We start from the raw sequence: 14,343 nt of genomic DNA, 5'->3' as shown, positions 1-14,343 counted from the left end.
TTTGAGATAAACAGCAGGTGGCCTGTTATTACCAGTATCCTGGCATTACAGAGAGGAGCTCGCCAAGGTCAGGGCCCCATGGTGCCAGGCACTGCACAGTCAGGCCCTGCCTGAGCAGCTGACAGTCTTCATCGCATTGGGAAGGACCACTGGCTCCCTTTTACAGATGAGGAACCAGGGATAGAGAGATTAAGGGAGTTGCTCAGGATCACATAAGGAGCCTGTGGCAGAACAGGGACGAGAACCAGGATCTCCCGAGTCCCCACCCGCTGCCTTTAACCACACGGCAGTCCCTCCTGCGCGTATAATTTTATTTCAACAAGCCATCCTTAAACCTTTCCCAGCCTCCCCCACCCTCCTCAGTCACTGGCTCCAATCTGACCCAGGGTGGCTAGTAACGTCAACTGGAAGGCAACATCATAGCCTGTGTGAATGAGTTCATTGGGACTCAGCTCAGTTTCTCGCGGGGATGGGAGTCGATGTCACAAGACACCAGGATCGCAACTGGCACCTCTTGGTTTCAGCAGAGCACTCAAGGACCGAATGGGCCATGGAGATGGAGCTCCCCTTCCACAGTTTGAGGTGGGCTGGGACAGGGCAGGCTCAATGTGCCAACTCAGCCAAAAGTGGGCACTGGGGGATGATACTCCCCCCTGCCAGGCGCTGAGCATTCAGCCTCCACAGCACTCCGAGACCTTGCTATGTCTCCCATGTGGCAGTGCCACCAGGCTGGTGCCCCAGGCATCATGGCACAGGGGCACTTGACTGATATTGCCATGCAGAATTCACAGCAGGCCCCATCCCCCCCTTCGAACTTTTTGCATCCAGCTGGGGAAACACCCTCCTGGCCCAAATGCAGGGGCAGCAACCAGTTCTCTGAGCACACAGTTGCTGCTGGGACACCCATATGTCTAGAGAAGATGCCCTGGTGCGGGGAGGGTTATTGGGCTATTTCACATAGTCTCTTTCCAGAAAGATGCACTTTAAAGGTGCCCTGCAAAAAGGAAATGAATGGGCTTCTGCCCTTTTCCTCTGTGGTTCGAAGAGGTGGAGACGAAAAGCCTGACAAGTGTTTTTTGCTCCGCTCCTTCCTCCCTAGAAATCTCAGGGATGTCACCTCTGATCTTCCCTGGTTTTGCAGAAGAGCTGCTTGCAGGACACTGGGATCGAGGCCTGGAGCTTTTTCAACCCTTTGTCGAAGGGGCAAGGAATCCTTCCCGAAGAGCTTTTTCTCCCCAGGGTTTCCCCAAAAATGTCTGAATAAACATCACTTCCCTTCTCACACAGCCTTTGCTTCCTTGGTATTCACGACGTCATCTCTCTACCAGTTCTCCTGTCGTCCACGGAGTCTCCCAGGGGAACGAGATCAGAGCTGCTGATGTGAAAAGCAAACAGAATAAACACACTTAATAATTATATTATATATTATGCGCACAAACACAGGGCGCTGCCCCCCCCCCACAAAACCGATCTAGATTTTTATGATGTCATCCATTACTGTGTTCTCTGCGTAGTCATAGGCGCATACACACACACCTGACTATGTACGCTTTTATCAGGTCACCCATCACCGTGGTATCTGCTGCATCAGCGAATCAGTACAAGGAAACTCTTTCGGAGCTTGGGGGTGAACTCTCTCTTAGCCAATCAGAAGCCAGTAGCTTCTCATATCCATTTGTGAGCTGCTCCTTCTGACCAATCAGATCAAGGGAAAAGCACATTGCCTCCTGCAGCCATGCCCCTAACTTTCTAGCCAACTGATCTGAGCCTGCTACTGACATACTTTGGTCCCCTGCGATCGGATTGGTGGCGCGTGTGCAACTGGAAGGGCTGCCATTGGTGGCCAATCAATCCAGCTTTTGCAAATTGCAAGCAATGGAAAGCAGTGGCCTGAGGGACTCAAGAGCGGATGTACCATTTTGAAGATTTAAAAAAACCCAATGAAATGGAACCATCTGGCAATAAATATTCAGTGACGTCCTGTAAGGTTTGCCAAAATCTGAATGGTCACAATGTTTTCCAGCACATTCCCAGTAGGGCTGGAATAATAAATGATCATAATACTCTGAATGCTTTGGCCTCTTTGACTGGAGAATCTTAAGGTACATGCATTAGTTATTCAAGGTAGGTCAGTGTTATCCCCCCATTGTATAGATGGGGAAACTGAGTCACGGGGGGGTAGAACCAGGAATCGGTCCCAGCAATCTCAGTTAGAACAGGAAATGGTGAGCCAAGACTCTTGCATTCTATTCCCAGTTCTGGGTGGGGAGTGTCACCTACTGGACAGAGTACGGTGGGGCTGGGAGCTGTTAAACTGCACTTTCTTACCAGGCACGGAAACAGAACCCAGGAGTCTTGGTTCCTAGACAACGCCTCTAACCACTAGACCACCTGTCTCATTCTATAGCTATACATTAGCAAGCCACCCACATACATGCACATGTAGGGCCCAATCCTGCAGTCGTTCCTTCAAAGGGAGGTTTATTTTGCGCTAAGACTCTGAGCACCTCGTGCTGGATAAACAGAGAGAGAGTCTGGAGGAATTCAGAATCCATCCTACCTATGGAGTAAAGACGAGCAGGTGTGGTACGTACATCAACCACGAACGTATGAACGATACGTACATCAACCACGAACGAGTGGGCTTCATGCAGGAACGGGGGGAGATTCTCCGGCCTGTGCTAGGCAGGAGATCAGACTAGATGTTCGGAATGGCCTAGCAATCTACGTGTGCGCGCGCGCACACACACACACACACACACACAATTTAAAGTAACCCAAGCTCAAGCATCAGCACCGTCTCCTCTCAGCCTCGCTCTGCTAGCCGTGTCTGCAATCTCTCTCTAGAGCCAGATCAATTGCATTCATATGAGGGGCTCCCAACCAGACAGCCTCCGAGCTGGGTTCTCTCTCCTGCCAAGGTTCATTCATGCCATCAAGTTTTCACCTTGTGGGCCGGTTGCCTCAGTTTCTCTTAACTCCACCGGGATTCCTTGCTTTCCCGCCAGCCATCCGGACGGGAGAGGGTTAAAGGGACAGGATGGGTAAGCTATAAATTTCGCATCAGAGAGTGGGGAGAGCGGAGCTGTGGGGGGAAGCTGGGAAAAAGCCAGTGGGCTGTCTCTAGGTAACAATAAACACGGCGAGCAAGGAGCAGCTGTTACACTGACTCTCTCTGCATCACAATGTTGAAATAACGCTAATAAACCGCACACGCACACACGCCGCTGGTTCATGGGGGGAGAGGGTCGCACCCGGGGCTCGGCTGGCCTGGACCACAGGCCTGGGGATGGTGAGTTGAGTTTTGCTATCCAGAGAGGGGGCTGGTGGTTAGCATGAGCCGTGCCCCAGCTCTGGGGGGGGAAAGGGGAATGGAGAACAAGTCACAATGAAAAATACTGCCAAGAGAGGATGGAGGCCGCGATCCAGTGTGCTACAGAGCGTGAAGTCAGCGATGGCCCGGGGGCGGAGGGGGTGTCTGTTTATTAGGCCCTTGGCAACCCTGCATTGGAGCAGCTTAGTCATTAAAGGATTCGATCCTCAAACAGCGAGGGGAGCAGCATCCCCGTTTTACAGGTAGGGAATCGAGGCACAAGGCCGGCAGAAAGACTTACCTGAGCAGTCTGCGGCTCAGCGAGGAGATGAACCAAGGGCTGGGAGTTCCCAGTCTGGTACCCTGCCTACTAGGCCACCCACTTGGTCTTGTGAGTAGAACCAAGACCTTAAGTTTAGACATAACAGGCCCCAGTTAGCCCCATGTTTGGATGTATAGGTGCCTATAGAAACACGCTTAGATGTATAGGTACCTATCAACCCATGCTTAGAGGCATAGATGCCTATAGATACACGCTTAGATGCATAGGTGCTTATAGGTACATCATGAGATTTAAATCTAGGAGCAGCCCTGTTGGCATCACTGAGTTCAGTGCAACTGCTCCTGTGTGTGCAGCGTTACCAACTCTCCATTTTTCCAAGTCCTACAACATTTGGTGTTTCTCGAGGTCCCTTCCAGCCCGAATCCTGCTGCTAAATGGGACAGGAGCGAAAAGAAACAAAGGCCACGTCTTTTGCAAATGTGACTAGCACTTTGTGGGCTGCACCCTGACACCTTTAAATGGGGCTGGTTTCCAGAGGGTGGGTACTCAGCACTTTCTGAAAGCCAGGCCCTTTGGAGGTGCTTCTGGTACCCCAAATCACCGGCCTAAGATCCATGGGGGTGCGAGGGGAGGAGTTGATGTTTTAAAGGAAGAAAACAGGGGGGAACGTGGTGAACCTAAAAGGACAATATTGGTGTCATGGACCTGGAGCAGATCCCACCACCCTCCAGCACTAAAGCTTTGGGGAGACTGCGCCCCACCCCACAGAACCCAGCCCAGGTTTTGGGAGTGTAGCTGGGGCTGGGTGGATTCTTCGGCAATGCAGACAGGATCAACAAAGCTCCTGGTTTGTGCTTCTCACAATGGAGTCTTGGGGCTCTGATGGAAGGATCATTGTGGTGACTGAAGAGTTGGCACCCACAATTCTGTGATTGAAAAGCACCCACAGTATGACTTACACATGGACTCAGAAATGGCCGATGGAGCCCACTTCCATGCTTGACTCGAGGTTGGTGGCGACCATCTGACCATGCTTTGGTGGCCTCCAGGTGTGGCTGACACTAGCGCCGTGGGCACAGAACAAAACAACAGCTGCACTTGAACATAAGAACGGCCACACTGCATCAGACCAATGGTCCATCCAGCCCAGTCTCCTGTCTTCCAACAATGGCCAACATCAGGTGCCCCAGAGGGAATGAACAGAACAGGGAATTATCCAGTGAGCCATCCCCTGTCACCCATTCCCAGCTTCTGACAACCAGAGGCTAAGGATGCTTCAGAGCATGGTTTTGCAACCCTGCCCATCCTGGCTAATAGCCATTGATGGACCTATCCTCCAGGAACTTATCTAGTTCTTTTTTGAACCCTGTTATGGTCTTGGCCTTCACAACATCCTCTGGCAAGGAGTTCCACAGGCTGGCTGAGTGTTGTGTGAAAAAATACTTCCTTTTGTTTTAAACCTGCTGCCTATTAATTTCATGTAGTGACCCCTAGTTCTTGTGTTATGAGAAGGAGTAAATAACACTTCCTTATTTACTTTCTCCACACCAGTTATGATTTTATAGTCTCTATCATTTCCCCCCTTAGTTGTCTCTTTTCCAAGCTGAAAAGTCCCAGTCTTATTAATCTCTCCTCATATGGAAGCTGTTCCATACCCCTAATCATTTTTGTTGCCCTTTTCTGAACCTTTTCCAATTCCAGTATATCTTTTTTGAGATGGGGCAACTACATCTGCACACAGTATTCAAGATGCGGGTGTACCACGGATTTATATAGAGGCAACATGATATTTTCTGTCTTATTGTCTGTCCCTTTCTTAATGATGCCCAACATTCTGTTCGCTTCTTTGACGGCCGCTGCACAGTGAGTGGATGTTTTCAGAGAACGATCCACAATGACTCCAAGATCTCTTTCTTGAGTGGTAACAGCTAATTTAGACCCCATCATTGTATATGTAGGGTTGGGATTATGTTCTCCAATGTGCATTCCTTTGCATTTATCAACATTGAATTTCACCTGCCCGTTTGTTGCCCAGTTTTAAAGCCACCTTTAAAGAGTGCTTGACCTTCTCAGCCCTAGGCGGTGGCAGCTCAGGGTTAAGGTCAGGTACGTTATAAGAGGCCATGCGCACGCGTTCTCTGCTCGGTGGCTCAGTGCAAGAGTGTTGTTTTGTAGGGCTAACAATCTTGCACCCTGGCTACCAATGGCGAAAGGGAAATGCAAGCTGGTTTGCTTTGCTGTCGGAAGCCAGGCAGCCGCATTCTTGGGAGTAAGAGCATGGGGGAGGCTCTTTGAGCCCCAAATATAACGATGCAGCTGCTCTAGCTAATTAACAGGCCCTGGAGTGTCTAATTCCAGTAGCTCGTGGTGCACGGATCTGGCAAGAAAAATATTCCCAGAAGATCTGGGATACAGGAGGAAAAATCCAAGCCCCATTGGAATTTCAGAGGCGACACTTCCCATATTCATTGGGCACTGATATCTCCACTGGTCTGATTTGACTTTATCCCAGTCATTAAAAAAAAAACCCTGCTTGGCAAGCTGGCGGAGTCGCAGTTTTTGGGGGAGGGATAGCTCAGTGGTTTGAGCATTGGCCTGCTAAACCCAGGGTTGTGAGTTCAATCCTTGAGGGGGCCATTTAGGGATCTGGGGCAAAAATTGGGGATTGGTCCTGCTTTGAGCTGGGGGTTGGACTAGATGACCTCCTGGGGTCCCTTCCAACCCTGATAGTCTATGGCTCTATGACACCTGCAAGGCAGATAAACCCAGAACTGCCCCGGGAGCCCATTTCCTTGGCTCCCGGGAATCTGCAATGCAGGCAAGCGGCCTCTGTGTGCGCCCTGTGTTACCGCAAGGGGGGCGGGGGGGAGAGACTTGATTCTGCCTTTGCAGTCTGGGCCGGTCTCGGAAGCTGGCTTGGGCATGCCAGCTGCTTTCTTGGCACTGCCTGCTGGCGAGGGAGGTGTTTAGCTAGAGACGGCAGCGGTGTTTTTTGATGCCAGCACGCCCAGCCCGGAAGGGGAGCCGCGGATGCTGCCCCCAAGATCTTAGCCACAGAGATAGTGACTATCGGTCTAGTCCAATGTCTCCCCCTTTCTATTCAGATCAGGAAGCAACTGATGCCAGTCAAGTCTATTGCAGTGAGATTCCATCTCTCCGCCTGTCCCTTTATTTCCTCCGTCCCTGTTCTTCTCTTCCAAGTCTCTGTCATTCTCACAAGAGAAACGCTGCCAAGACGCAAGGGGGGTATACAGAGACTGTATCCAGACACGTACACACCCCAACCCTTCAGGGAGGTAGGAAGCCATGTAAACAAGCACGTGGGATAGCACACAGGCCCCGTGTACATGGAGAAGTGCTGTCTGGCACAAGGTCTGGGTTTTCAATTCCCATCATGCCACTGAACGAGGGGGAATTCTGAGTAACATCCGTCCGAAGGAGCGTCGGAGCTGAGAGCAGCATCAAACATGCAAGCGGCAAGGGAACGTCCCGGGTGGAAGGTAACTGTTGTTCCAGCAAAGGGTGGGAAGTAAAGATTCCTGAGATGACCAGGGCCGTGTGCTCTTGTAGGCAGACTTTCGCCCGTGGACTGGCAAAGGTTTTGTCCCACCCTGCCAGCTGAATTCATTTGATCGGTGGGTCAACTCATGGTGCCCACAGGAAAGGAGACATGGCCAAGGATGCACAGTAAGTCCCTGGAAGCAAGAGTAACCAGGGAAATTAGACTAACCATAGAAGGTTAACCGTTTGGAGGAGCGATGCCAAGCAATGGAAGCCAGGTAAGAAGGGATGGAGGGATGGACGGACGGATGGGTGCGCATGGGGGTGGGTAGATAGACGGATAGCTTCACTCCACGCTTCCTATAGCAACTCAGGCATTGCCAGAATGGGCCAGAGCCGAGGGCCATCCAGCCCAAAGGTCCCATCTCTGACAGCGCCAGCTACAGTTGCTTCAGAAGAAGGTGCAAGGAACCCAGGAGTGGACAGCCAGGGAATAGCCTGCCTGGGGGGGGCGGGTCTCTGTCTTAGCCCCCACGCGTTAGAGCTCGGCTTAGCCCGCACTCCCAGGCTCTTGCTAGGAAGAGCCGTGTGTCCAGCTGGCGGGGAGGTGATCAGCAGGGCCCGGCCTGGGAATCAGGAGCCCTGGGTTCTAGCACTGACGTGCCGGTGCCCTCAGGCAAGTCATTCTGTGCCACTGTTGCCCTTCCCTGCCGTCTTCCGGGGCAGGGCCGGTCTCTCGCTCCGAGCCGGTGCAGCACCCGGCCCAGCAGGGCCTCTCCATGCTCCCGACAGGCACGGGGGGCGCTTTGCCTCCCTCTCTGGGCTTGGCGGCACGTGCCGGCCCACGTGGTGCTGCCACGCCACCGACAACTGCGCGGGGCGCCGGCACGGGCGGAAAGCGTGAGATCCTGTCGGTATAGAAGCCGGGCCTGGCGTTGGGCCACGGGAGGCGCCTGGGAGACAGACGCCAACCCCCCTTCAGCAGGCAGCGCGGTCGCGCCAGGGGCTGTACTTTGCATTCCAGCGCAGACGGCGGCCGTGCAGCAAACACGGCAAGAAAAAAAAACCCCAAATGACACTAAATATTAATGGCTGCCCTACATTAGGCAGCCTGCACCTGACTCGAGTGAGCCGGGAGAGCCGAGTGCCTTCCCCACCCCTTGCATTCTGCAGGGCAGCTGCCCTCGCGCATGGCCCAGGAGACAGCCTTCCCTTCCCTGCCAGCAGGACGCCCCCCATCCCGCCCCCGACTGGGACACGCCAGAAGGTGGGGGGGGGAGGGGGCTGGTGCAGCCGAGCAGGAAGCTTGTGCACCAGCTGTGCTCCCCTTTCCAGAGGTTCCCCTCCCACACACACACACACACACACACACACGCACGCACACACGCACCTCCCAGGCATCGGTGTGCATGGGAGCCAGGGAGGGGAAGATATAAACAAAGCAAAGGAGGGGGGCTGGATGCTAAGTGGGGGCTTCGGGAGAGGTGGGCTTTGCCCCTAAGGGGTAGCAGCACTGACCGGAGGGGGGGGTCTCAGCGGAGGGTTGGGGAGCAGAGCTGATGAGGATCCCGCTGTGTCGGGGGCTGGGTGAAGGGAAGCATTGGATGGGATCCAGGCCACAGAGGGAACCCACCCAATGGAGGAGCCATCAGCCTCCCAGGCCTGAAAGGCAACAGCTCCTGGGACAGCGAGTCGCATGGGAAAAGATCGATCAGCTGTTGAGTCCAGCCCAGCCAGAGCCCGGCCCACCCCAGCCAACCCGTGCAAGTGACGCACACGGAGGGCCAGGGTCGGCTCGTGGGCGCAAGGCTCCATCCAAGCGCAAAAGGCTTCCCAGCCCCGGGCACAACGCTCAGTGTAGACGGGCCCCCTCATCCACCTGGCTCTTAGCACAGAAAGGGCCCATGGGTCCTCATCCTCCAGGTCTCGCTACGAGGAGGAAGCGGTCACAGGAAATTCCAGTTTGTCGCCCCGGGTTGAAAAGCGTTCCATTCCCAGTCACCCGCTGGGCAGCGCCTTCCTGCCCCACAACAGGACCATCCATCCCCACCTCGTTCTGGGAACGTCCCCCCTCCCCGCTCGGCTCAGCTGGGGGTCCGAACACCATAGCGGCACTCGGGTTTGCCACGCAGGACCCAGGCCAGCTCCGCCCTACACACAGCGCTGCCTCTCCTGCCAGTGGTGCCCACAGATCATCCAGGGACAGCCAGTGGAGAGAGCATGGGGGGTAGGGGGGTTCATGATCAGCTGCTAAAAGTGACCCAAAACTCCGTTCTCTCAGCATAAGGGCTGGGCTTTTGGGGACACCCAGAATGCACTGGTGCGGCACAAGGCCCTGCTGTACGTGGCCACGAGCTGACGGCTTCCAGTCCAACCGGTGCTGCTGGATGGACGCTCCAAGCTGCCATAACCCAGGGGCCAAGTGAGACGCGCTGAGCTCCTGCCCCTGTGACCCAAGGCCGGGTCCTCGCTTCTGTTTTGCTCTTTCCTCAGGTTGTCCTGTAGCTCCCCGACAGATCCTGGCCACAGAAAGCCACAGTTGCCCTGGCCCCCCGGGGGCCAGAGGGAGCTTCTATCACAGTGTCTGGGCAACAAGGGGTTACCTCCCTGCTGCAGCTTGCTTCCCTGTCGAGTTTGATCTTCTTGCCCTCGCTCCCCAGCAGGGCTGCACCCCCAGCCCCAGGAGAAACCCCTTTAAAGCCCCAGGTCCAGGGTGGAGAGCCGGTGGGCCTGGCCTTTGCTGAGGTGGGGTCTGCTTTGGAGCTACACCCCAGGTACCCGTGCTCCAGCCAAGGGCTGGGCATGGGCACACGGAGAACAGCTGGGAGCGAGGACTGCTCGCCTCTTCGGAGCGACCTCCATCCTGGGTCAAGCTGTTGGCACCACATGGCGTCTCTCTGCTTGCTCCAGAGCGGCTTGAGGACACTGCCGTCCTGGAGGCAATGAGCCATGGGTCACCCACCCCAGCTCTAGAATAGGCGCTGAGGATCTCCAAAGACCTGGAGGTTGGTACCGCCAGCAGTCTCCTCTTAGGGGTGGGGAAGGTGGACTGGAGGGGGCGTCACAGCCCAGGCCCTCCCGTCTGTCCGTCCATCCGGAGAGAGAACCGTCGTGGCTTAAGGGGAAGCAGAAGCCGCTGGATCTCAGGAAGGCCCAAGCGTTGTCTTTGCATTGTGCAGTCAGAGCATCGGCCGCGGGGTCTCCGCAGGGCGAAGGGAGGAGACGCATCAGTGAATCCTGAGGCCGTTAGGGGAGACCGGCTGTGGGTCATCCTGCACCTTGCACGGCTGTGTCCGCCTGATGGTCCCACAACACCGTACGCAGCTGCTCAAATTACCCAGAAGTCCCTTCTTTCAGCAACAGGCCTGGCTCTCCAGGACTCCCAGAATGCACTGGGGCAGCAAGGGACCCTGGCGTGAGCAAGCAGGACGGTTCCAGTCAACACCAGAGGCTCCAACCCCCCAAGCAGTGGGAGGGAGGGCAGCAGGTGTCCCACGTGGGGCGTGAAGGACAACAGCAAGAGGGCGACAATTAGGAGGAGAAGTTTGCTTTAAAAGAGCCAAACCCGAGAAGAGCGCCAGCTGCCCATCACTGTCTGCACGAGGTGCCGTCTCCCACCCGTTCTGTGCCCGCGCTGCGCGAGGGAACAGCGTCTGCCCAAGCTGCTCTCCCCAGCCAAACCATGCAGCCGCTCTTGGATGGAAACCTGCCCACTGCTACCTCGAGGGGCGCTGGCCCCCAGCCTGGGCTGAAGGGGCACAAAGGGCCAGGCCTGCTGTGGGCTAGAATGTGGGGCACCAGCCCAGCTTCAATGTCCACCCGGTCTCAGATTGGGGGCTGCCCCGTGGCCAAGAGGAAGCAGGCCTGGGGCCTGGCGGGGAGTGGGGTGTTTCCTGTGGGGGTGACGTCATGTCAGCAATTCCCCCAGCGCAGTTTATTTACAGAACGTACCCACCTCCCACGCTCTCTGGGTCCACACTGCACCCAAGCCAGCCTCAGGCCTCTGCCCCATCCCACAAAGCAGCTGCCTCTCCTGTTCATAGGCTCAAACCCCAAACAGATCCATCTACCTTAGCGGACCCACGGTGCCCGTTTTCCTTCAGCTCCTTGTTCCGGGTTTGTACAGAGCCTAGCACAATGAGGTCCTGGGCCGTGACCCAGGGCCTGGCACTGCCACAATACAGAGAGCAAGCACCTGGCCGGAAGGTGGGGATGGGGGGGATTGGGGAAGGCTGTTGGGGGGGTTAACAGTGGCTGAGGGTGAAGGGTGGAGCAGAAGTGGTGGAGCAGGGGCGCTGCTCTCGGGGCTGGCCCATGGCCAAACTTTCCCCTGCTCTAAACTGCTACAAAGCGTGTAAACAAGCACCCCCCCGCAATGTAAGGCTGGGTCCAGCCATTCAGCTGGCACCCATGAAAGGCCTCGACTAGACCGGGAAGAAAGGTCTGCTTTCAAAGACACGTTAAAACCCTAGTGTAGACAGGGCAAGCTGCATTTTAAGCTGGGTTAGTTGGTTGGGGTGAAACATGGGATTGGGGCAGGACCTGGGAGTTCGTCTCCCCACCAATACACATCAAAACTCCAACTGGCCTTGTCAACACTTAGGATTTCACCCCGTCTCCGCGAGTGTACAATCCGCTGAAAGCGAAGAGCTGACCCTGGCTACGCCATGGTGAAACCGACGAAGGGGACTGGCTGCATACCCACGCTGTCCTGCAGTGTGCCGGTGTACTTTGGAAGTGACGATACCAGTGTAAAGGTCCCCAGAGGGAAGGGGAATTAGCCAGACTGGGACACAGTGCCATTATACTGGAACGGTCTAACTAGAGTGGTATAAAAATCACCCCCCTTACTGACCCAGTTATTCTGACACAATCTTCGTGAACACCAAGCCGTGGGGCGACCAGGCAGGTCTGCAGTGATTTCACCCAGAGGGGTTCAAATCACATCTTCTGGTCAATCCACGCGACTAGGTGTGTAGACCAGGCCTCAGCCATCGGGCTCTCAACTCGCCGGCTGCGGGCAAATGGGAGTGCAGGGTACATGGGGGTAGTTTAAATTTCTAGACCTGGAGGAGAGGGACAAGGAGCAGCCCTTTGGCTTTCTCAGCCCCAGGGCCAAAGCCGTGGGACTGACCCCAGTCATCCCGGCCTGTGGAACCAAGCACCAACCCCAGCTGCCTTGGGTGAAGGTACAGCGGAAACACCACGAAGCTAGTGGAGCAAGCACCAGATGGGGACTCAGGGGATCTGGGGTCTTATCCCAGCTCGGCCACTGGGTGGCTAGGCGACCGTGCCTCAGTTTCCCCACCTGGAAAATGGGGACAACGATCCTGCTCTTCTCCAGAAAGCACTTGGAGATCGACTGACAGAAATAAGGTGAACCAGGGACGATGATTATTGGGTTATTACCTCTTGGGAGTGCCTCCGAAACCCTTCTCAACAGAGTCAGCCACTGAGACTTTGCAGGACATGTGGCTCTCATCTGGGCTGAAGGGTTCTCCTCCTCATAACCCTCTTAGGGCGAACTTGCCCCCTCCCCCAAGCTGGCTAAATGGCAGAGGCTGGAATATTCATTTTCATTTCCTCCCCCCCCGCTACCCCTTTTCCCTCCGCGCTGATCCCCAGCCAAGAGTCCAGAGCTGAAAGTAGCGCGTGATTGATGGCGGTGTTTTCGCGGTAAGCGCACCCTGTAGTCCAATCCTTGTACCTTTCCCAATTCCTCCCTTGTCCCTATTCAGAGATCATGTTGTCTCATGTTGGTCCCAGAGGCACCATTAATTAAAAATACATCCAATTAAATGGCAGGTGAAAACGTGCAATTCCTGGCCCATTCCACCCCTGGTCCCCCTTCCGCCTTGGCTCAGCTGCGCTTTGATTTGAGTGAGAGGAATAGGGGAGGGTTCTCTGAACCTCAGCCAGCAGTGCCCGTGCCAGTCTGTTCGGGTGAGTGTGCGCGTGTGTGTGCGCGCACACTGATCTCCATGGCTGGTGGATCATCAGCTGTGCCCTGCTGCTCTTCAAGTCGCATGGCTCCCAGCTCCCCTTGGCCACTTGGGGTGCCAGGGCCGAAGCTAGGAAGGCTGGGGTGGGCCCCGGTGAGCAGAGCTGTCGGAGCTACAAGCCGGTGCAAAGGCTTCTGCAGGGTAGAACACCCCTGCCCAAATACTCACTGTGCCCTCCCCCCGAATGGATGGGACAGACAGACAGAGGATAACAGGCCTGGTAATGATGTGACAGCTGGGATACGAATGGCTGAATCTGGCAAGATGCTCATTACTGATTGTGCCCACGGACGCGGGGTGGACTCTGTGCCAACTCCCCCCTGCCCTTACCGCTGGGAGAAATGAATCCTAATGGGCCAGTGGAGCCAGGGTGCCCGGCGGGCATTTCCTCTCAGGGCTGGGGAGGGCGGGGGAGATGGGAAATGCCAGAAGGCCACGCAGGGTGGAGGGGAAGCCAAACGGCGGGGGTGGGAGTGGAGGGACACATGGGCTGATGGCAGAGGCCTGACTAGAAGCTGGAAGACATACAGAGGGGGCACAGACACCTACCCAGAGAGCGGGCATGGCCAGTGGAGAGAGGACTGGGTGGAGACACAGGAGACCTGTGCTCTAGTCCCAGCTCTGGCACTGATTTGCTGTGGGACCTTGGGCCAGTCATTCCCTGCTTCTGTGCCTCAGTTTCCCTTCCTCTTTGTCTGCCTTGCAATTTAGACCGTCAGCTTGTTGGGAGCAGGGACACTCTCTTACCCTGTCTGTACAGCGCCTAGCACCCAAGGGCCTAGCCCCAGCTGCAGTTGCCAGGCACGCCTCTGTTGCAGAGAACAGCAGCTGGCAAAAGTGACCAGGTGGCTAAACGACCAGGTGCTTCCTGGCTCGCGGGCTGCTTGTCACTGTGACGTCCAAGTGCCCTGCAACCCCTCTGCAGTCACACATTAGCCAAGGAAATGACAGGCAGGTAAACCGCCAGGGCCAGACGCAGAAGCCACAGACATGGAGACAGTTGCCAGTGGCCGGGATGCTCTGGTGGCTAGAGCCCTGTGTTAGCCACCAAGGAGGTGGGGCGGGAGCAAAGGAGGGAACTGGCCGGTGGACACACCTCGCCAGCAGCCAGGACCTGTGTACAGCGCCTGGCACCACACCCAAGGCACAGTAACTGTGGAAGCAGGCAGGAGGGGGCCGGTAGATTGGGGCCGGGGAAGGATGAGGGCCCCTGCTCCGTTTAGCTCCCGGACAGGAGCAACCAG

At 55.7% G+C, this 14,343-nt stretch overlaps 1 protein-coding gene across 2 annotated transcripts in view; it reads right to left on the bottom strand.

Moving 5' to 3' along the window:
• Window positions 1-303: 303 nt before the first annotated feature.
• The window catches only part of CDK12 (cyclin dependent kinase 12), a 72,845-nt gene continuing 58,805 nt past the window's right edge, over window positions 304-14,343 (bottom strand). Inside the window, exon 15 of one of the 2 annotated variants that reach the window (XR_005223491.2) lies at window positions 304-1,375. The gene's annotated coding sequence lies outside the window, so the exon portion shown is untranslated. The remainder of the gene's footprint in view (window positions 1,376-14,343) is intronic. The other variant, XR_005223492.2, reaches the window with a different exon arrangement.

Source organism: Chelonia mydas, chromosome 27 (assembly GCF_015237465.2).
Source record: "Chelonia mydas isolate rCheMyd1 chromosome 27, rCheMyd1.pri.v2, whole genome shotgun sequence".
Classification (NCBI taxonomy): Eukaryota; Metazoa; Chordata; order Testudines; family Cheloniidae; genus Chelonia; species Chelonia mydas.
Note: the sequence above shows the minus strand (reverse complement) of the source record. Positions and strands in the feature narration are given on the sequence as shown.